Source organism: Psammomys obesus, unplaced genomic scaffold, assembly GCF_907164565.1.
Source record: "Psammomys obesus unplaced genomic scaffold, mPsaObe1.curated_primary_1811, whole genome shotgun sequence".
NCBI classification, from domain to species: domain Eukaryota; kingdom Metazoa; phylum Chordata; class Mammalia; order Rodentia; family Muridae; genus Psammomys; species Psammomys obesus.
This window is the reverse complement of record NW_026596427.1, coordinates 5,308,940-5,332,214: the sequence shown is the minus strand read 5'-3', so window position 1 is coordinate 5,332,214 and position 23,275 is coordinate 5,308,940. Positions and strand designations below refer to the sequence as shown.

The following is a 23,275-nucleotide window of genomic DNA, read 5'->3' as shown; positions in this document are numbered from 1 at the left end:
TTCTAGGCTGTTCCCCACTTTTTTTTTCTAACCGATTTAGAGTATCTGGTTTAATGTTGAGGTCTTTGATCCACTTGAACTTTAGTTTTGTGCAGGGTGATAAATATGGATCTATTTTTATTTTCCTGAATGTAGACATCCAGTTACACCAGTACCATTTGTTGAAGATGCTGTCTTTTTTCCATTGAATGGTTTTGGCTTCTTTGTCAAAAATCGAGTATTCATAGGTGTGTGTGTGTTTATTTCTGGGTCTTCTATGCAGTTCCATTGATCCTCCTTTCTGTTTTTATGCCAATACCATGCAGTTTTTATTACTATTGCTCTGTAGTACAGCTTGAGATTGGGGATGGAGATACCTCCAGATGATCTGTTGTTATACAGGATTGTTTTAGAGATTCTGGGTTTTTCGTTTCTCCATATGAAGCTGAGAATCTTTTTTTCAAGGTCAGTAAAGAATTGAGTTGTTATTTTAATGGGAATTGCATTGAATCTGTAGATTGCTTTTGGCAGGATGGCTATTTTCACAATGTTTATCCTACCATGACATGAGCACGGGAGATATTTCCATCTTCTGATATCTTCTTCAATTTCTTTCTTCAGAGACTTGAAGTTTTTCTCAAACAGGTCTTTCACTTGCTTGATTAGTGTCACCCCAAGGTACTTTATGTGGTTAGTGGCTATTGTGAAGGGTGTTGTTTCCCTTATTTCTTTCTCGGCCCTTTTGTCTTTGGTATATATACAGGAGGGCTTCTGATTTTTTTGAGTTGATTTTGTATCCTGCCACTTTCCTGAAGGTGTTTATCAGCTGGAGGAGTTCCCTGGTTGAATTTTTGGGGTCGCTCATGTATATTATCATATCATCTGCGAAGAGTGACACTTTGACCTCTTCCTTTCCGATTTGTATTCCCTTGATCTCCTTTAGTTGTCTTATTGCTCTGGCTAGGACTTCAAGTACTATGTTGAAGAGGTATGGAGAGAGTGGGCAGCCTTGTCTTGTCCCTGATTTCAGTGGGATTGATTATGTTTTTCTCCATTGAGTTTGATGTTGGCTATAGATTTGCTGTATATTGCCTTTACTATGTTTATATATGTGCCTTTTATCCCTGATCTCTCCAAGACTTTAAACATGAATGGGTGTTGGACTTTGTCAAATGCTTTTTCAGCATCTAAGGAGATGATCATGTGATTTTATTCCTTCAGTTTGTTTATGTGGTGGATTTCCGTATGTTGAACCACCCTTGCATGCCTGGGATGAAGCCTATTTGGTCATGGTGGATGATATCTTTGATGTGTTTTTGGATTCGGTTTGCAAGTATTTTATTGAGTATTTTTGAATCAATGTTCATTAGAGAGATAGGTCTGAAGTTCTCTTTTTTTGTTGGGTCTTTTTGTGGTTTAGGTGTTAAGGTGACTGTGGCTTCATAGAATGAATTTGGTAATGTTCCTTCTGTCTCTATTTTGTGGAATAATTTGGAGAGAATTAGAGTTAGACCATCTTTGAAGGTCTGGTTGAATTCTGTGCTGAATCCATCTGGCCCAGGACTTTTTTTTTTTTGGAAGGGAGACTGTTGATGACTGCTTCTATTTCCTTGGGAGAAAGAGGACTATTCAATCTTTCATTTTCTCTTCTTGACCTTACCCAGAATCATCATGCCTCGAGGTCAGAAAAGTTAGTTCTATGCCTAGGAGAAAAAACCACCAGACCTGAGGTGAGCCTTAGACTTGTGGAGTTGCTCAGGAAACAGCAGAAGAAATACCAGAGTCAGGAGAAGAGTCTTCTATTTGCCTCACAGATCCTGCCTGAGTCTGAGTCTTCCAGCATTTCCAAGGTGCCACAGAAAGCAACAGCATTGCCAGAACTACACTGTTTCTTCCTGATTCAGATGAAAGTTCCTGTGAGGAAAGCGAGCAAAGTAAACAAAGGGAATGCCCTCCAGAGGCCAACTTATACACTACCCTACCATTCTGCATCAAGATCTGTTAGCAAGAAAGGTGGTGGAGCTCTTACAGTACCTGATCCACAACTACAATTTGAAGCACCTTACTACCAAGGAAGAAATGCTGAGGGTTATCACCAAACACTTGGAAAAAAACTTTCCTGAGATCATCAGGAAAGCCTTGAAATGAGCGAAGATACCTTTGCAGTGGAAGTGAGGGAGGTCACCTCCAGTAAGCCCTCATATGACCTCATCAGCAAGCTGAAGCTCCCAAACAATGGGAGGATTCGTGCTGGCAAAGGCTTACCCAAGACTGGTTTCCTGATGAGTACCCTGGACATCATCTTTGTTAGGGGCAATTTTGTCACTGAGGAAGCCTTGTGGGAATTCCTGAAGAACAAATAAGTCTATCCAGGGAAGAAGCACCCCATCCTTGGTGAGCCTCAAAAGCTCCTGACTCAGTATTTGGTGAAGCTAAAGTCCCTGGGGTACCAGGAGGTGGCCAAAAGCAATCCTCCACGCTATGAGTTCCTGTGGGTTCCCCTAGCCCATGCTGAAACAAGCAAAATGAAAGTCCTGGAATATTTGGCCAAGATAACAAAACAACACCTTGTGTTTTCTCAGTCTTTTATGAAGAGACTTTAAAAGAGTAGCAAGAGCAAACAGAAGCCAGAAAACAAAATAATAGATACTACTGACCAAGCTAGTGAAGATTCCCCAGCAGCTTCTCTCACCCTTGTTGACATTTGAAGTTTTCCTGTCAGATTACGGTGCTGCAGCCGCCAAACTTGGGAGTCCAGATGCAGCAGTGGAATTGCGACATTGGCACAAGTGTCTGCTCGGAAGTCCTAGGGAGCCACAAACAGTGGTCCACGGACCTAGGTGCCCTGGCAGGCCTTCTATACCGGGTTGTTTTGGAGAGTCTGGCTGACTTCGGTGGTTGTACCACTGGCTGCCCACTACTGAGGGATTGGGCTGCCCATATAGTTACTGGCTGGGAGTCCCTCCAAGGTCCATACATCTGCTAGTGGAACAGAGACCCAGAAGGCTGGTACAGTGGATCTGGGCTCCAGAAGGCTGGTAGTGCAGATTCAGAAACAAGAAGGCTGGTTCCATGGATCCAGGACTTGGAAGGCTGGTAGCTAAGACCCTGGACTCAGAAGGCTGGTAACGTGAACCTGGGACCCAAAAGGCTGGTACCGTGGAATGAGGACCCTGAAGGCTGTTATAGCTGGCAGCTGCTGCTTCGGAGCTAGGAGTCCCTCTTCTGCTGTCTCAGTGCCCAGGCGGTGGGTTCTATGCTAAGAGTCTCAGGCACAGTGAGCTGGCTCTGTTGTGGACAAGCGGGGTCCGAAATGGGGAAGTAAAAGGGGACCAAATGTTTTCCATGTTCTGTCCCCGGAGAAGTCTGTGGGTGACCTGAATCTAAATGTTCTCAGCTTATGTGATGTCCTCTCTCATTCAGGAAGCTTTAATGTCAATTTTCTGGCTTCAGCTGCCCCTACACTCACCAATTTCAGAGTTGCAGAACCTCTGCCTCTCAGATAGGGTGCATGTTGGTTACCGCCATCTTGGATTATGCCCCCCACCCCAACAATGCCTTCTTAAACAGCTGCTCTTGTAGAATTAAGGACATTTGTAACTTCATTTTCTCTTTCATTTCAACATCACCTGTGTTTCCCAACTTAACAATAGCTACTTCATCTGTTTTTTTTAATTTAAAATTTTTTATATTAATTACAGTTTATTCACTTTGTATCCCACCTGTAGCCCCCTCCCTCATTCCCTCCCAATTCCAACCACCTTCCTTCATCTCATCCCATGCCCTTCTCCAAGTCCACTAATAGAGGAGGTCCTCCTCCCCTTCCATCTGACCTTTGTTTATCAGGTCTCATCTGAAGTTTTAACAAGCTTCTCATTCTGCTTTTCTTTTCCATTTTCACTAGTTGTCATTTGTATCTTCTCAGTGATTTCTTGAACGTATTTTTTAATTTCAATTTCCTTCCAAAATATGGCATTGTCTTTGGTGATGTCAATGACATCTCTTAACTTTGCTAAGTCATGAGCTTGAACATTTTAAAAATTTAGATCACATCACTCTTCTTTAAATATGGTACCATACAAAACAATAGCCACATCTTTATGCTGGTTCTTCTTATTGTTTCAAAACCTTGGAGTTTTGGTTGCTACAACCTAAAGACAAACTTTTAGCCCATTCAGTAATACTGAATTTAGATCTTCTCCATCAGCAGATTCATAGATTATATCCAAGGGTTTCTAGTGAGCACTGGTAATTTCAAAAGTAGATACGTAGACTCAAAACTAGAAATTTTCTTTTAACTCCACAGAACATAAGCTTCACCTTTTTGACACTTTGATGTGCTAGCCAAATATGGGGAAATATATCCTGCATCAAATTTCATTCCTTCAATAACTTATAATTCAGTGTTTTTCCATACCTCATTGTAATGAGAGACTTTCTTCCAGTCATTTTTAATACATCAGAAATATAATGTCTTTGTCTACATTTGTAGAAAGTGCAGAAATCTAAGCAATTTCTTCAGGGGTTGTCTACTGTTTATAAGTTCAGCAATTACAGTAACAACAGTCAACATCAACAGGTAACATCACACCTCCCTACCTCCCACCAGGCTGGCACCTTTGCTGATCTAGTAAAAGTCCTACTTGGAAATAGAACATGCCAGAATAGGAGCAGTGGTAGTGCCACTGCAAGCCTCTTCATTTGTGTTACTTGCAACATCCTTAACACAATTAACGCTCAGATTTTTATATTTGTACTTTAAATCAATTGATTTGCAACAGTCACCCTATCTTTTGTCACTTCTGTACTTCCACAATTTGTTCTATTATCAGTGTTATTCTCTTTGGCACCATTGTAACAGCTTTAGCATTAGCAAAATGATCCACATCTTGATAGATTAAGGCTTGGGCATTCACACCAAAGTTTATACCTCGGGCATGGGCCTGAATGAGATGAAGAATGTCTTTTGTGTCTAAAGATTCTGGTAGTTGAAGTATTTCTGATGGCCATGGGTGGGTGGTGCATTTACAGGCTCAGAGGAGTCGGCCATGGGCTGTGAGAGAGGAAGGTCATTTGTTTCTATTTGATTCAGTGTTTGTTATATAATCCTGGTTGGCCTTTACTTCACAAGTCACTGGCTTTCATTTTAGGTTTGGATAGGTGCTCTGGCCCCCTTGTGGGGCCTAGTGAACTGTGAGGGAGGCTCCCATACCACTCAATAGTACAAGTTCCCATGTCTGTTGGCAAACCACGTGACACTAAAGGAGGATCCCTACAAACTGGTAGGGCCACAGATTTGGCATGGAACAAGGCAGAGGCTGTTTTCCATGTCTACAGAGAAGTTCCCTCTGGGGCTGTCAGTACTGGTACCTCCTCTTAGTAACCGTGGGATGATTAGCAAACCCAGAGCTCATGTCACCTTTACATTGGTCCAAAGGCTGTATAAAAATGCTTGCTGCTGCAAAATAAAAGTAGAACTGATATCTTCTTCAATTTCTTTCTTCAGTGACTTGAAGTTCTTCTCCTACAGTTCTTTGACTTGCTTTGTTAGAGTTATGCCAAGATACTTTAGATTACTCGTGACTATTGTGAAGGGTGTTGTTTCCCTAATTTCTTTGTCAGCCAGTTTGTCATTTGTATACAGGAGGGCTACTGATTTTTTGAATTAATTTTGTATCCAGCCACTCTGTTAAAGGTGTTTATCAACTATAGGAGTTCTCTGATAAAATTTTTAGATTCACTTAAGTATACTATGATATCGTTTGTGAATAGTGATTCTTTAACTTTTTCATTTCCAATTTGTATCCACTTGATCTACATAGTTGTCTTATTACTCTGGTTAGGACTTCAAGTATTATGTTGTAGAGATATGGAGAGAGTGGGCAGCCTTGTCTTGTCCTTGATTTCAGTGGGATTACTTAAAGTTTCTCTTTCTTTAGTTTGTTGTTACTGTATATTGACTTTATTGTATTTAAGTATGTGTCTTGTATCCTTGATTCTTCCAAGACTTATTCATAAAAGTCAGAAACTGGAAATAACTCAAGTGTCCTTCAACCCAAGAATGGATAAAGAAACTGTGACACATTTACACAATGGAATGCACTACTCAGCTATCAAAAACAAGGACATCATGCAATTTGCAGGCAAATGGATTGAACCTAGAAAAGATCATACTAAATGAAATAACCCAGACCTAGAAAGATACAAATGGTATGTACTCTCTTATAAACAAATTTTAGACATATAGCACAGGATAACCTACTACAATTCACAGACACAAAAGTGATAAGTAACAAGGAAGACCCAAGGGAGGATGTTTACATCTGACTCAGAAGGGGAAATAGAATAAACAGCAGAAGCTGTTGAAGAGAGGGAACCGGATAAGAGAGGGAGTGTGGAGAGAAATGATGGTGGAGATCAGACCTGGGGAGAACAGGGGTTTGGAGGACAAAAGGCTTACAGAAAGAAAAGAAACTGTGGGTGGGCATCTCTGAGACAAGTTGGAGACCTAAGACAGAGTAGCCGCCTTTGAGGATATGGGGGTGACTCTAGCTGAGACTCCTAGTAGCAAGGGTCATGGACATTGAAGAGGCTACCCTGTAACTAGACACCACTATTAGTGAAAGAAGGGAAACACCAACACACCCACAAAAATATTGGCTCAAAATTTATCTTGCCTATAGGCAAGGACAAACATAAGGCAGAGGTTGAGGGAATATCCAACCAATGACATTACTAATGATACTCTGCTATGCTTGCAGACAGGAGCTTAGCATAGCTGTCCTCTGAGAGGCTCCACCCAGTAGTGGATTGAACCAGATGCAGAGATTCACAGCCAAACATTGAACAAAGGGCAGGAATCATGTGGAAATGTAAGGGAAAGGATAGAAAGACCTTTAGGGGACAGGAGATCTATAAGAAAATCAACAGAGCCAACTAACCAGGGCACAGGTGTGCCTGTGGAGACTGAAGCACCAACCAAGGACCATTCATGGACTGGACCTACACCTCCTAAACAGATGCAGTTAATTGTCAGCTTGGTCCTCATGGAGATTCCCTTGTAAGTCTAATGGGGGCTGACTCTGACTTGGACTCTACTGCCTACTTTTGATCACTTCCCACTGGTGGGGCTACCTTGCCTGGCCTCAGTGGAAGAGCTTAATTGTGATGCTACTTGATGTGCTGGGGTGGGTTGGTAGGGGGTAGGGCTCCCTTTTTCTGAAAGGTAAGGTAGGGGAATATGGGGAATTGGAGGGAAGGTGGGAACAGGAGGACACAGGGGAAGGGCCTACAATCACAGTGTAGAGTAAATAAACAAACAAACAGATAAACAAGCAAATGTAGATCTGCACTTCATCCTATTCTCCAAAGTTTGTTACCCAGTTGGTGACTCTCCCTCATCTGGTTCTGAAATCCAGATTCCAAATATAATGAATTAAGCAAAGGTAAGAAGCTGTAAAATGTGTTCAGAAAACAGATCTATATCTGATAATGTTAATTTCTTTTTTGCTTTATCACCTAAATCTTCTTTGTTCATTTTTCATGTTATCTGTTTCTTTTTGACACAGTGTTTGTTATATAACCCAGATTGGCCTTTAATTTACAATGCACCTGCTTCTGTTTTAAGTCTTCTCAGATTACAAACAATATTTTTTAGAAGTAAAACTTAAATAATTCAAGTAAAAAATCAACTGATAATATGACCAGAATTCTAAATCAAGGAGAAAGACTACCAACATTTATCATAATGTTGATAAATTTTCTTCTGACAGTAAGTCTGAAAACAAAAATAACTTATCTCTATAAAAAGGAAGATCTTTGAAATAACACTAAAAGATCAATCTTAAGATCAAAGCAGTTGATTGAAGATATACATATATTATACTGAAATTGCATAAAACCTATTAAGTGAAATACTTGAAAAAAATAAAACTCAAATTCTAAAGAGTTATGAACATCAAGTACTGGGACCATTTAGAATCCAAAACAGACATAACCAGAAAAAAAAAATATCCACATGATATCTCATTTATACTGCCAAGATTTCAAAAAACAAAATGTTGCTAGCTGTCAAAGAGACATGCCAATTCAATTATGAAGGGAAACCGTGGTAACTTTGGATTTCTAGGCAGAAACTATAAAATCTTAGGAAATCTTGAAGTAGTGTTTCTATGTGTTGTAAGACTATAACTGCCTACAAGGTTTATATTTCCTGCATTTTTGGTCCTCAAAATCAAATGAAAATTAATCTTTCAAGATAAGCACAAACTAAGAAATTCATGAAAACTATACTAACATTACAGAAAATGCTCATGGGAATGTTATACACAGATAAATGAGGAAGAATATAAAGCAAATCATGAGAGCTCATAAAAACATAAACCTTACTTGAAGATTAAATACAGAAGGTTAATTAAGACACATGCAAACATTATTAATCCAATAGCTATCAAACTTCTAATGAGAATGAAAGAATATCATGTATTCGAAAACACAGAAAACAAAACAAAAACATAAAACACTCCAAAATAAGTATCGTGTTTGAGATAACCCTGAGGGTATAAATGGTGTTAATTTTCACACATTCAAGTGTTGTGCTCAGTTCATAAGATTCCAAACACCACCAGGAATCGACTCCAATGCAAGTACACAAGGGTTTATAAAATACAAGCTTTCTCAAACCTATGGCCCAACGCAGCACACATTGAATTGTCCTCTTTCCAGTAGATACTAAGACTCATAACCAAACCCTTGGGAGAGTGCAGGAAATTATATGAAAGAAGGGGAGTTTGATGTGGAAAGGATAGGAGCTCCACAAGGACCAAACATATCTGGGCACAGGGTCTTTTCTGAGATGGACACTCAGCCAAAGACCATGAGAGGATAAAACCTAGAACCTCTGCTCAGATGTGACCTGTGATAGCTCAGTAATCAATTGGTTTCCCATAGTAAGGGGAACAAGGACTATTTCTAACCGGAACTCAATGACTGGCTCTTTGACCTCTCCACCTCCCAAGGGAGGAGCAGTACTGTTAGGCCACAGAGGAGGACTTTGCAGCCAGTCCTGAAAATACCTGACAAAATGGAGTCATGTGAAAGGGAAGGAGGTCCTCCCCTATCAGTGGACTTGGAAAGGGGCAGGGAGGAGACGAGGGAGAGAGGGTGGGATTAGGGAGGGAATGAGGGATACAGCTGGTATACAGAATTAACAAAATGTAACTAATAAGAAAAATAAAATTAAAAAATATATATATATATAAGCTTGAGCTTGGGCAGCAAAACTCCCTGGCTTACCAGGAGAGAAATGCATCCCCCAGCTCTGGGGGAACAGGGTTCTTAAATGGAAAAATCTCAAGCAGGCAATTTCCAAGCCTTAGTCTATTTTAGGTGCCAAGTTCATGACGGCCATGGCTCAGCCATTTGGAGTATATTTACTCCTGAGCAATGTCTGGGATGTCCTGTTACATGCTGATTAGGCTGCAGTTAGGGAAGGGGAGAGTGATTAATACATCTCATGGTTTTTCTGAGAAGTAGAGATACGGGCTATCTGGGTGGGAGACTACTGGCCATCTGGTCTGGTTGCCAAACAATGGTATCTCTCAGGGCAAGGAAGGTGGGTCTGTCTTAACAAGGTCCTTCGCCTAAACTTGTACAGGGGACTTTAGCCATGTTGCCCTAAAATTCTAATATTTAAACCTTGGAACTCTCACAAGGACATATTCTGTCTGATTAGAAAGAAAATCATAAGTATTAGAAACTCACCTTTTCTACAAAATTGGATAAAGACCAGGAATGGAAAAATGGAAAAGTACATTTAATCAAACAGAATCAAAGGAAAAACAAAACTAGCTTTATTCTTACCTGACAAAGGAGAATCCAAATCAAGTTTAGTAAAAATGCTGTCAAAATAAATAAAGGTGTTTATGAATAAAGGTGACAATTTACCAAAAATAAACAATTATTTTAAACATATAAAGACTGAATATTGGTCTATTCAATTTCATAAAAGTAACCCTATTATTCATAAAGAAGCATATAGGTCTTAATACAATAATTCAGGGTCATGTCAACATCTAACTTTCACCAATTGATAGGACATCCAGAGAAAAGCTAAAAAAAAGAAGCATCAAAATTTAGTTATGCTATGAACCAATCACTAAAAAAAATTCTACAGAAAAGCTACAGAAAAAAATATTTTTCTTAACAGCTAATGAAACTTTCCCCAAAGCAGAATATAAAACATTTATTATTTTATTGTTTGAGAATTTCAAGCATACATTTTCTGTATAGCAAAAGATGCCATCATTTGGGTGAAAAGGCAGCCCACAGAATAGGAAAAAAAATCTTTACCAAATATACTTTTGACAGAGGGCTTGTGTCTGGGCTATATAAAAAAAATTCAAAAAGCTGAACACCAAGAAAACAAACCATCTAATTAAATTGGGTACAGAAATAAACAGAGCTATGATAAAAAGAAATACAAATTAAAACTACTTTGAGATTCCTCTTACCATAGTCAAGATGGTTAAGATAAAACAGTAACAGCAACAACACAAAGAAAAACAAGTGCTGGCATGGTTGTGGGAACAGACAAACATATTAGCTGTTAGTGAAGAGTAAACTGATTCAGCTACAATAGAAATCAGTGTGAAGTTTCATCAAAAAGCTAGAAAATAGCTCCATCACTCCTAGACATATTTCTAAAGGAATCTATATCTTACTACAGAGATTCGTGCTTCTCTGTACTTATTGCTACTCTGATCACAATAGCCAGGAAAAGGAAGCAGCCAATATGTCTACCAATTGAAAATCAATAATGAACATGTAATACTACTCTCTTTATTTGCTTTTCAATGAAAATCATCATGGTCCAAAGCAACTTGGGGAAGTAGTTAATAGAAGCCAGGTCAGGAGCTCAAGAAAGAACCTGGAGGCAGGAACTCCAGCAGAGACCATGAAGTAATTAATGCTGCTTACTGACATGCTTCCAGAATCGTGTTTAGATGCCTTTGTTATATAGCTCAGGTCCACCCTACATAAGGATACAACTGACTACAGTGCATGTGGGAGCCTCCCTTTATCAATTAGCCATCAAGAATGCCTCTTCAGGCCAATCCAATATGGCAATTCTCCAACCTTAGTTCCCTATTCTCAGATGTTGTACCATATTTTTTTTTTCCTAGAGCAACAGAACACACAAACACATCAAAGAAAACAACCCATGTCTATATACAAAAAGAACCCATGATGTACTAAAGTAACAATTTCAGTAATATTCAACTTGTTGAATCAACAAATTTTTACTAGGGTTAGTAACAGAAGTATAGGGCAGGAGTTAGTCAAAAGAAGCAAGAATGACTCACAAGCAGCTTTCACACACACACACAATCCACTTCCACTGGGGTAAAGATTCAGGAATGCTGCAACACTGCAGTCTCTGCAGAATTTGCAGGCAAATTGACAGTCTGAATATCTGTTTTTTGTTTTGGTTTGGCTTTTTTTTTTTTTTTGAAACTTGGATGGCCATAATCTTCTCCCTCAGCATTCCTTTATATACCAGGTTCTGAAGAATCTTCCATGGTTTTCTTCCTAAACTGGTAACTTTTTTATTTACCTCCTGAGTGTCACAGGCCTCCCTCCTAGAAAAAAAAAGTTTCATTTCAGAAAGAAAGTTTCATTTTGAAGGAAAGTGATATATAATACAAGGTATCAAGGTATGTGAAATAGACAATTAAAATTATCTATCACAGGTATATCATTTTATTATCTGAGTGTTTTTTTATTTTTAGCTGAATATTTTCTATATGTGTGTGTGTTAATTTAGATATAAACATAAACATTTATACATATATTAAACTTATATCCAAGTATGGTGGAAGAATCTAAATTGAAAATTTTCTATCCATATTAATTTTTGCCAAAATTGAACACAGAGGATATAAACATATGAGTAGTTCTATATAAAGCACAGAAGGTTACTTTGGTTCAAATGAAGAAAATCCTAAGAAAATTAATGAATTCTCTTTTGAGTTATAACAGACCTTTAAATATAACCTAGAATTAGTGCTCCCAAAACTGTGCCATATAACAGAAAGGGAAGAAAAGGGAAGAAATTATTAAATTGTTGGATTTAAGCAGACCCCACATGAAGCCATAATTATTCTGGTAACCAAACTAGATACAGACATGAGCAAGGAGAAAACTATTCACCAACACATTTGATGATTATAGAAGCAAACATCCTTAATGAAGTTATTGAAAATTGAATACAGCAATGATTTAGAAAGATCATACAGCATGATCAAGTTGGTTCCATTGCAGGAATATGTAAGTTGCACATTGTAGGAAAATCTGTAATCATATAAACACATAAACAGAAAAAATAAGAATCATATGATTGTTTCAACAGCTGCAGGAAAAATCAAGAAATTTCAACATCCCTTCATAATAAAAGTCCTAAAGGAATTAGAAATAGTAGAAACATGCTTAAACAAAATAAAACACTAAATATGACAAGTTAATAGTAAACATACTGATTATAGGAAAACTGAAATTGTTTTCTCTAAATTTAGGAAGATGACAAACATTAAATCTTAACTACCAGAGGTGGTGAACAACTCCAATGAAACAGTGTCTTCCAGGCACATCATATCTAATATACATATGAACTCTCAGAGACAGTGGCAGCATGCACAGAACCTTCATAGATTAAAACCAGACAGGTTCCCAACAGTGAGATGAGGAAGTAGACACTGCATCCTCTAAGCAAGGAACTGTGTTGCAATTGATGCCTGCTAGAAAAGGAAAAGAACTTTTCTTCAGTGCAGTTTTCACTGGGTATATTATCCACACTCTAGGGCAGGCCAACAACAAAAACCAACTTTTTTTTTTTCGGTATGTGTGCTTTTTGTTTCATTTTGTTTTGTTTTGGCACTTTTTTGTTTTTAATTTTTTTCTTTCTTTTTTTCCCTCCCAATCTCTCCCTTCCTCCCCTTTCTCCACACACTTCTCTCCCCAAGTCCACTAGTAGGGGAGGGTTTCTTTTTCTTCCTTCTGATCCTAGTCTGTTAGGTCTCATCAGGTGTGGCTGCATTGTCTTGTTTTTAATTTTATTTATGTTATTTTATGTTTGTTTTAGAGAGACAGAAAATAAATTTGGGTAGATTGGGTGGTGGAGATAATCTGGAGGTGGGGGATGGGAAACATAATCAAAATGTATTCTGTGAAAAATGTTAACAGGAAAAATGCTGCAAAATGAAGTATAAGACAGTGGAAGTGGGTGAAGAGGCAGGGAAATTACTGGTGAACCCATGGGAAAAGAAAGAATTGCATTTTGAAACCAACTGGAAATAATGGATTTACCAAGAACAATTTTCAGCCCTTTGGAAAACAATGTGGAACATGTTAATCCCATAATTCAGTAACAAGCAACAAATGTATAGTCATTAGGGAACGTAGTAGTAGTGCCTATTAGTAATTATGATAAGTCCTACGAAATGCCAAAGCAGATTTCTCATAAATGAGTATAATTTTTTTCAGATGAGGTTGAAATAAAAATCATAATGACCCAGGCATAACATGTAGCCAACTGAGCATATGGTAAATGTTAAGTGGAGTCCTGTGCTTTAGAAGTAGAAAAAAGCTGTAAGAACATTTCCAGAAGGACAATATACAGAGTTCTGGGAACACATGTCCATCAAAACCCCTGGAAATGATTTTCATTTTTACTGTATTTTCTTGGGCAAATAACTTTAACAGCATTTGTTACTGACTGCTTTTTTTTTTTAATGGACTGCATTTTTAACTGATATTTTTGAATATGATCTTAAATTTTGTTTGTTTGTTTGTTTGTTTGTTTATTTATTTAGATGAGGGTTCTATCTGCATGTATAACTGCGTGCCAGAATAGGGAATCAGATGTCAATATAGATGGTTTTCAGCAGCCATGTGGTTGTTGAGAATTGAATTCAGTAACTGTGAAAGAGGAGACAGTGCTTTTCATTGCTCTGTCTTCTCTCCTGTCTCGATCTCGCTATTTTTTAAGGGGGAACATTAATTTTTAATATCTTAAGGTGATAAGTTATGATACATGACTTCTCATTCAAGTACATGGTTAAATGGGAGGAGCTTCCTGGTAGAGGCTGAAGAGTGAGGAAATTCCTGGTATATTCTGAGGGGGAGGAGCTTAATGGTAGTATGCTGAAGAAGGAGGAGCTTCCTGGTAGGGGTTGCACTGTATAGAATTGAGTTTTTGTTTTCCAGCCAACGTCTTTCAAGGTCTCAGTCTTCATCATCGTGGCAGCAAATGGAAAGTGCAGGTAGAAGTGGGGAGGGGTACTATGTGCTTCTGAACCACGCCTTGAAGTAGTATAAGCCAGAATGTAACTGCATGTTTACCTTAATAGGACATGTGATCCCGATATGTATTTAGATGCAAAGCAAAATGGATTTGCTAAGCCAGAAATGTCTCATACATGAAGGGAACAAATTAATAGAGAGCAATAAGAAAGAATGTGCAGACTTGGAAAGAAATGAAGATTGTCGATGACCTTCTAGGCTTTGCTGCCATAGGTACCACATTTATGCAAACGTATTCCCTATGATAGCTTGTATCTTCTTATTCTAAAACCAGCTGATGTTGGTTTATGTCATTCACAGCCAAGATAGTCCTAACAAATATTCTCTCAGGTGGTAGGATGATTTTTAACAGGTTTTGATGGTACATGTATTTTGTGTGGTAACTGTTTCAACCAAATACTGCCTGGATTTCTGTATGGCACCCTATGTGCTATCATGTACATGTTCATAAATTTTCATGTTCTCACCTAAAATTCTCCGGAGAACTATTTAAGAACATTTAAACTGTAACTCTTTTGATCAATATTCAGTGTATTCTGATGTACTGTTTTCTAACATATACCCAGCACTTCCTCCTTCATTGACAGGGTGAACGCCAACAGGCCAGTGGTCTAGGAAATCTACTTCACCTCCATTTAAACAATGCTCCCATTTAAAAAGCATAAGAACACCAAAATCACCTTAGGAGACCCAAATTAACTTGTTCCTCCATTGAAGAGCAAGATTAAACTGTTATTTTTTTTTTCACCTACTTACCTCCACCCGCCCCCATTAATTCTCTCTCTGGCTGATTCATGACATCTGTTAAATAACTAGACATTTAGGTATAGGCAGACTGAACTTATAAATCAGTGCATATGATATAATAACCAGCCCTTAGAGGCAAAGAGTGTTCATGCTGTCTTGGTTTGCTTTTCTTATGCTAGAATTCAGCTACAGCATCTGTATAAAGGAGTTAAAGCAATTTTAAATATTCAACTCCAGGATGCCAATGTCAACATGGAAATATATTCAAATCAGTGACACTGCGATAGAAATAGGACTTCCTGAGATCTTGCTATATTGAAAACAAAAAAAAAAAATATTAAGTACAGGTAATGCCTCTTGAAAGAACAATAAAAAATTATGGAGTGCAAAAAAGAAAGATTCCTTGAAATGATCTTATATCGCACATAGGAAGAATAAAAAGGCAAGACAATTGTTACAGTTGAACATTTAGCATCCATTTTTTTTTTCCTGTGCAAACTCTCTGGTATAGATGCTTCACATGTAGAGAGCAACTTTCAGCAAAACTGTCTCTATAGGCATTTTGGGAAGCATGAAGAAAAGTAAATAAAATAAATAAAATAAATCTCATGGTTAGTTGGGGCTGAAGGGTAAAAAAAAAAGAAGAAACGAAAAAATTTGTTTAAGCATTTCTTCTGGGGACAATCTAATGTTTCTGCTCCTGTCTAGCAGTCTTAAATGTGCTCAATGCAATCATACACATATCCCATGCAAACACACACAAACACAGACACACACCCACAAAGATGGCCAAAGGTCTGATATTTGAGCAGCAATGTGTGAAAGTTCGACTACATTTTAAAACTAAATGATGAAAGGCTTTCTAAATAATTTCGCTTACATGAGGATAAATCCTAAGGGTATAACTAAAATATTAAAAGCAAAAATTGTAGATATGTACATTTAGGAATCATGGGCTATATTATTGACATTTTCATTCTTTCCTTGAATATCAAACTACATTTGATTTACTGAAAGCAAATCATTCTACAGATAGCCATTAGTACTTTTCTTTAATGTGCATGGGTGCTTTGCTTGTTTCTTTGTTTATGTATCATATGCATGCAATGCATGTCAGGTCCCCTTAGTCCTCTGTGATTAAAGTTACAGATGGTTATGAGTTACCAAGTGTTAGAAATTGAAACAGGGGCCCCTGGAAGAGTAGCTAGTTCTATTAACCCCTAAATCATCTTTCCAGCTCTATATTAGCACTTTTAAAACCACAACCCTAAAAACACTTATGATTAAAAACAAATGAAACAATAACAACAGAGACATGTTTTGAAATGATCCTGTAAAAATGAAATTTAGGGTCTTTGTGTGATTTAGGCTTAGTCATGTATCCCCAAATAGTCATGTAGAATATTTGAATTCTACTAGCAATGACAACTCAGAATTAGTTCCATCAGTCTGTGAAACACTTTCCATCTTCAAGTAGTCATGAGCTCTGTGACCTCGTCCTTACAATTATGCTTCAATGCAAACCACTGCCGTATACGCAAACTTGTTTTTTTTTCCCTAGTAATAGGATTAGTCAGTCAAAATTGGTATTAAATTTGGAAGGCTGAGAAAGTATGCCATTGGAAACAAAGAAATTTATGAAAGAAGGCAAAATTTGGAAAAACAGATGTAATGAACTCTAATAGTATACAGTCAAATCGAAAGATGTATCCTACCAGATCATCAAACTGGATAAATTCCTTAAGGAGAGTAGATCCTCTAAGAAGAATACAGTTACACATATCCTATATAGATTTTAATGTCCAAATCTTAATCTTCCTAACTTGTTTTAGAGATCAGGAAAAAAGGTAACAATGGTAACAAAACATGAATGTCATGTATAAGCTGGAAACTGTATTTATCATTTATAATTACCAGGGTGAAATACTTTCCACTACACCGTACCAAGCTACCTTTTACTCTAGAACTTTTTTTATCCTGTAAAAAATGCCATCAATTTTCCTGTGTTATACTTAAAAAGTTTGTGTGTATGTGTGTGTGTAAACCCCCTTCTGCTGTACCTTCTTCTGAAACTTGAGATGCCAAGGTTTCATTGAAGAACTTTTCACACATTTGGTCATAAAGGTAGGTTATAATTTTGGGGGGAGGGCTTTTCTTAGGTTTTTTTATTTACTTATTTATTTAATCAGTTTATAGCCTGATCCCAGTCACCCTCCTGACAGTCCCACCCTTATACCCCCTCCTCCCATTCTATCTTTCTTTTCAGAGAAGTGGGGAAGCTCCCAAAAGGTACAAAGCCACCCTGACATCTAAAGTTCCAGCAGAACTTAGCACATCCTCTCTCACTGAGGGCAGACAAGGCAACCCACCTAGGAGAAAGGGATCCAGAGGCAGGTAGCAGATTGAGAGACAGACCCTACTCCAATTGTTAGAGGACCTATATGTTGCCCAAGCTGCACATCAGCTACATACGTGTAGGGGGCCTAGGTCCAGTCCATACTTGCTTTTAGGTTGGTGTATAAGGCTCCGTGAGCTGTCATGGGCCTAGGTTAGTTTACTCTGTAAGTGTATTTGTGGTGTCCCTACCCCCTCTCACTCCCTTTATCTTTCCTCTCACTCTTCCCAAAAAAAACTACCTCTGCTTGGCTGTGGATCACTGCAACACTCCCTGTATTCATCACATGAATACAGTGCACAAGTGGGGTGCAGGAATGTTCTGTGAAAATGGATGATAATCTCTTGAGAAGAGGTTCCAAGAAGACAATTGTCTATGAGGCAGAATGGCCTGATAGAGACAAATTCTCTTTCATTAAAATGTATTTAAATCAGTTTTTTAGAATATACTTTGTTGAACTTCAAGGACAAGGTCTTAATTTGCTGGTAATAAAAGCAATGCTGAAGACTAATTTGGACGGAAGGTGCTTTAGATTAATGTTGCCAAACCTTGAAACAGCAGAAACTTAGCTGCCCATATGTTAAGGAGAAAAACAAAACAAAACAAAACAAACTTACCCCCAAATTAAATATAATTTTTCCATAGAAAACAATATTTTTATAATGATATAATTACATCAATTTCTCTACTCCCCTGTCCTGGGATCTACCCCTCCCATTCATTTACCTCCTCTCTAAAATTCTTAGCCTCCTTTTATTTTTAAAAAATTGGTGTTCATGTTTACACAGGCAACATTATATAGACAAAATATGATGTGTGTGTTTGTGTGTTTCTGTGTGTGTGTGTTTGTGTGTGTAGAGCAACTTTTTATGTAATGAAATATTTCTTCCAAGTGGGAGAAAGAAAATTAATAAAAATCAGTAACAATATTTGCATGTTTCAGAAAATTCAATCTTAGATTATCTAGAAGGTCAAATTAATTAAATAAGTTAAATAAGCAGTAACAGTTGGTGGTGAAGAAGATCATCCTGCCATCTGAGTAGCTTGGTAGTCATGCAAGGGAACTCCAGGCATGCTTATTTCAGCAGTCATTACTCAGGCTTGGGTGGGATTTTCAGTTATTTTTCTGCCCTTGAGTCATCCACAATATTGTCCCTAATCCCTCTATAAGTATTCCTAATAAACTTATTGGTTCAGTAAGCTGGATTAGAATGAAAAAATTTCAGTGATTTGTAGGTGTCCAGTTTGAAATTTATAGATATCTGCTCACCTCTATCCAGGAATTGTCACAGAATATGAAAAAGGCTGTGGAGGAATTTTAGGAAGCAACAATTCACCACTGATTGATATTTTTATTTTATTCTGGATGATAAAATAATAGGACTTCTGTATGTGGCAAATAAATTATATACGTTCAGGTTGTGTTATAATTGAGAGACAAAATACGTTAAGGCTGTGTTGTCTGCTATTACAAGCTATAATAAATGATAAAGATAGGAGTATCATTTGAATAATATTTTATTTTCACAGCTATAGAAGTGCAAGAAGAAGGTAGAAACAGATTCAGTTTTTAAGAAGGGTAATATTCAGGTTTGGAGATATTTAAGGAGGAAGAGGACATGGAAAAAGCAACAAAGAAAGAGAAGGAGAAAAGGAGGGATGAAGTGGTACAGAGAATGTGAAAGGGAGAAGAGGAAAAGAGATTAGAGAGTGAGTGAATGGCTGATATCACTGTATTTTCTCTTTTCTTATATATACAATATTCTCAAAGTGGGAGTCAGTACCCATATTATCACTGGAACCTATTAAATTTCAAAGTCCTCCTGCTAATTCCATCACAATATGGGATAGATATTCACCATTAATGAGCATGGAAACTCATTCTAGCCCATGTGTCAATGACTCTGACATCTGGAGACTGTAAGTGAGAGAGAAATCTTCACCTAAAAAGGTAGAAAGATATTCACTAATTCTCCTTCCACTGTTGTACACAACACAGCTTTTTTTCTTTATTATTGTATTAGATGTTTATATTTTATTTTTTACAGTTTATTCATTTTATATCCAATTGCAGCTTCCTCCCTCAACTCATCCCAGTAACATCCTTCTTCCACCTCCCCCCATATCTCCTTTCCCTAGTCCACTAAACAGAAGAATTTTCGTCTGCCATCTGTTCCTAGCTTATCTAGTATCTTCAGGGCTGCCAGGATCCTTTTCTTTTGTGGCCTAGCAAGGCCACATCTCCAGTGGGAAATGATAAAAGATCAGGCAACCAAGTTTATGACAGAGGCAGATCTTTCTCCCTTTACTAGTACATCCACATGGAGAATGAGCTGCCTATTGGCTGTATATGAGCAGGGGGTCTAGGTCCTCTCCATGTATAGTCCTTGGTTGATGCAGAATCCCCTTGGCACAGATTTCCAGTCATTAAAAACAAGGAAATAATAAAAATTTACAGGGAAATGGATGGAACTAGAAAAGATCATCCTGAGTTAGGTAATGCAGAAGCAGAAAGACACTTGTGGTATATATTCACTTACAAGCGAATATTAGCCATGTAATATAGGATTGCCATCTTCAGACCTAAAGAAGTTAAACACTAAGGAGCACCCTAGGGAGGATGTTTAAATTTCATTCAGAGTGGCAAACTGGATAGACAACAGAAGTGGTGGAAAAGAGGGGAGAGGATGGGATCCTACTATAGAGAATCTTCTGAAAAGCTCCACACAACAGGTGATAGAAGCAGGTGTTGAGGCTCATGGGAAACCTTTGGGCAGAGTGCAGGGAGTTTTGTGGAAGAAGGGGTAGGGGAGGAGAATGACCTAGATGGGACAGGAGCTCAACCAGGAGACCAACAAAGCTAAAAATTTTGAGCACAATTGAGGTTTCAAATCAAGTAATCTGTGCATATTTTTGCTCAGGAGTATCTGAGAAGAACAGTAAAAGCTGTTAAGCTACTATGCTGCTCCTCTCAATCTTAGACTGGGAAAATTAGATTCTATTATAAGAACAGTCCTTTTAAAATATGTTGTTTTTCAATGGCCAGCATTAATTGAGAACTAGATTTTGTTATGACAATTATGAATATAAATAGAGACCAGGTGGATGGGACAGAATGTAGAAGTGATGAAAGTATTTGTATCTTGACAACAAGTCCACCTAGCAAGAGAAAACCACCAAATACTTAAATCATTCCTGTCCTGAGGCAAAATTTACTATGGAGAAATTTCGGTTGATTCACCATGCTTTGTAGGACATACCTTAGATTAAAATTTTTCCTTCTGTGGATAGAAGCTTCATCAGTGTCCAAAATAATAACTCAATTCAAAATTTGGTGGACATTGTTTTCTAGTCAATTTCCTTATTGTTGTGTATGTAATTCATCTATTTCTATAAAGCATAACTTATCAAACACTAAACTTGAAAATTTCTCAAGGACAAAATGCTAACAGCTCTGCTTTTTTATGTCTAGCACTCATATAATCATGATTGTCCCAGTTGAAGCAGAACTTGTCTTTAAAAATATTTTAATCATTATTACAACATGATTCTCAGGCAATCAACAGGCCCTACAGGTCAAATAAGTATAATATAATTTCATATATATATATATATATATATATACATGAAATAAAAAATACAAATTAAGTAATTGTTTTTCAGATTTGCTTTCCTAGGAGTCTGCTACATATAGGTAGGTTCATGGTACCAAAAAGTGAACAGGATGCAGGACTTGATACTCTGCTCACTCTATCTCTCTGAACCATTAAAACATACTTCCTCTGAGACTTCCTCAGTGTACATTCCCTACACTACTACCTGCAGAATAGCTCTTCACTGCATGTTCCTTTGGAGGTTTCCCTCTGTTCTCTGTAGATCAGCCAGCCCCTGCCACGTATCCCTGACTGAGAACACTAGCTCTATCAAGGAGTCTCTTTCTACAGATGCATATCATCTTCGCATTCTAGTTTACATCACACATGATGCCTCCCTCTTCGTCTCCTTCCTTGACAGTGTGAGTCTATCAGTTCTCTCCTATTTCACTTATTTTCCAATTATTCATTTTATTAGATCATTTAATGAGATCCTTTATATGAATCATTTGTTCACATGTTCATTGCTGTATATCTGTATAAATATGAGATTTTATATTGGTATAATACATTAGGAAGGTTTGACTCTAATTTTGCAATCTACAATAGAATACATTACACTAGAATAGGTGATTTTCTTCTTTTCTTTTTTCTTTTTTTGTGGCATTGGTCCCACTGAAGAAAAAAGAAAAACAACCAACTAAATGAACAACACAATAACAAAAAGAATGATGTTATTTTGTTTGTGAAAACCATAAAATCAAAAGGAACACAGTAATATATGGTACATTAGAGTACTTTAAACATGATTGTCCCTAACAAGATGTCACACAATTTTTTTTCCAAGAAGATTGGCAGTAAAATATAAATTCCAAAATGTACTTGAATTTGGCAAATGGCCAAGTTAAGTAGTAGGACTGAGATTAAATTTATCTAAGTTATGGGGAGATGGTTCTATTCTAATGAGAAAACAAGGACAATTTTTTCAAGTTAACATACTTTTGGAAAACGTAAAATTTCCTCAGATTCTACTCTAGCAAATTATTTTTGTACAGAAATGACATAAGTTCCTATTTGAGGGCCAGAACATCGATATTAAGGCTTCATGGGCAAGAGCAGACACCCTGTGAGGTTGAACAGTTTGGATCCAGGTCAAGCATGGGTGTCTCTGAGGACTGAGAGTTGCGAATATTCAACCTCCCTGCCCTTCTCCTTGTCCCAAGCATGAGCCTCCCTGCTCTGCAGAGGCTGCAATGGTTCCCGCAAACAAGTTCCTCTATGTTCCATGATTGAAATGGCATGGGCCCAGTGCTGTGGCTGCAGAGGGGCAGCAGCTAGCCCAAGCAGGAGCCTCTGTGCTCAGTGACTTAGACGGCAGTGACCCAAAGTATAGGCCTCTCAGCTCAGAGGCCAAACAGTGATACCACTGAGCTAATGGCTCTCCTACACTTTCAGTTGCCCCTGCGGGTCCAAATCTGAGAGTAGAGAACAGGGGGCACCCTTTGCTTTCTAAGTAGGCTTGTTAAAAAATGAGTGTACCTTCAAGTGAATGCATGCAGAGCCCCAGGTCCAGGGTCCCCTCTACACTACCAACCAGACACTGGATCTCTCACACCAACACTCTCACTGTGGGCAACATAGGGATCCTTGGGTCAGCATTCTCAACATTGAAGCCCCTGTTTTGTTGTTCTACCAGTAGAATCCAGGCAAAAATTTTCTGGAACTCAGACAGACCTGAATACCAGGAGGACGGTATGACAGGCCTGTAGGCCAATGAGGAATTCAGGGCACCTGCACATGTTCATGGAGCCCATGAACAGCACCAGCACACTTGCCCCTCCAATGTTTAAGCTCCAAGCTTCCAGGTATCTACATGTACTAGCACCCTGTCCCTCAAGGCCAACTGTCAAGCACACGCCCCCGCTTGAGCACATGCGCCTGCAACCTTCCTCCCTTAGCTACAGCTGAAACACCTACATCCACTCTCAAACTAGTGGACCTCTGTCATCTTCCTGAAAAACACTCAAATGTACAAAATATTTTTAGGGCAGCCAGAGCACACTGATTCAAAGGACTGGATTGGAGGGGAGGGTGAGGGAAATGTTGGGGAAGAGAAAGAGAGGAGAGAAGAAAAAAAGAATGGAGGGGAAGGTAGGTGGGGAGGAGAAGATAGGAAGGGGCAAGATTTGAAGAAAGGCGAGGA

The 23,275-nt window shown here is 38.1% G+C and overlaps 1 pseudogene; it reads right to left on the bottom strand.

Moving 5' to 3' along the window:
* Window positions 1–2,702: 2,702 nt before the first annotated feature.
* LOC129669530 (60 kDa heat shock protein, mitochondrial-like) lies at window positions 2,703–23,006 on the bottom strand (annotated as a pseudogene).
* Window positions 23,007–23,275: the final 269 nt, after the last annotated feature.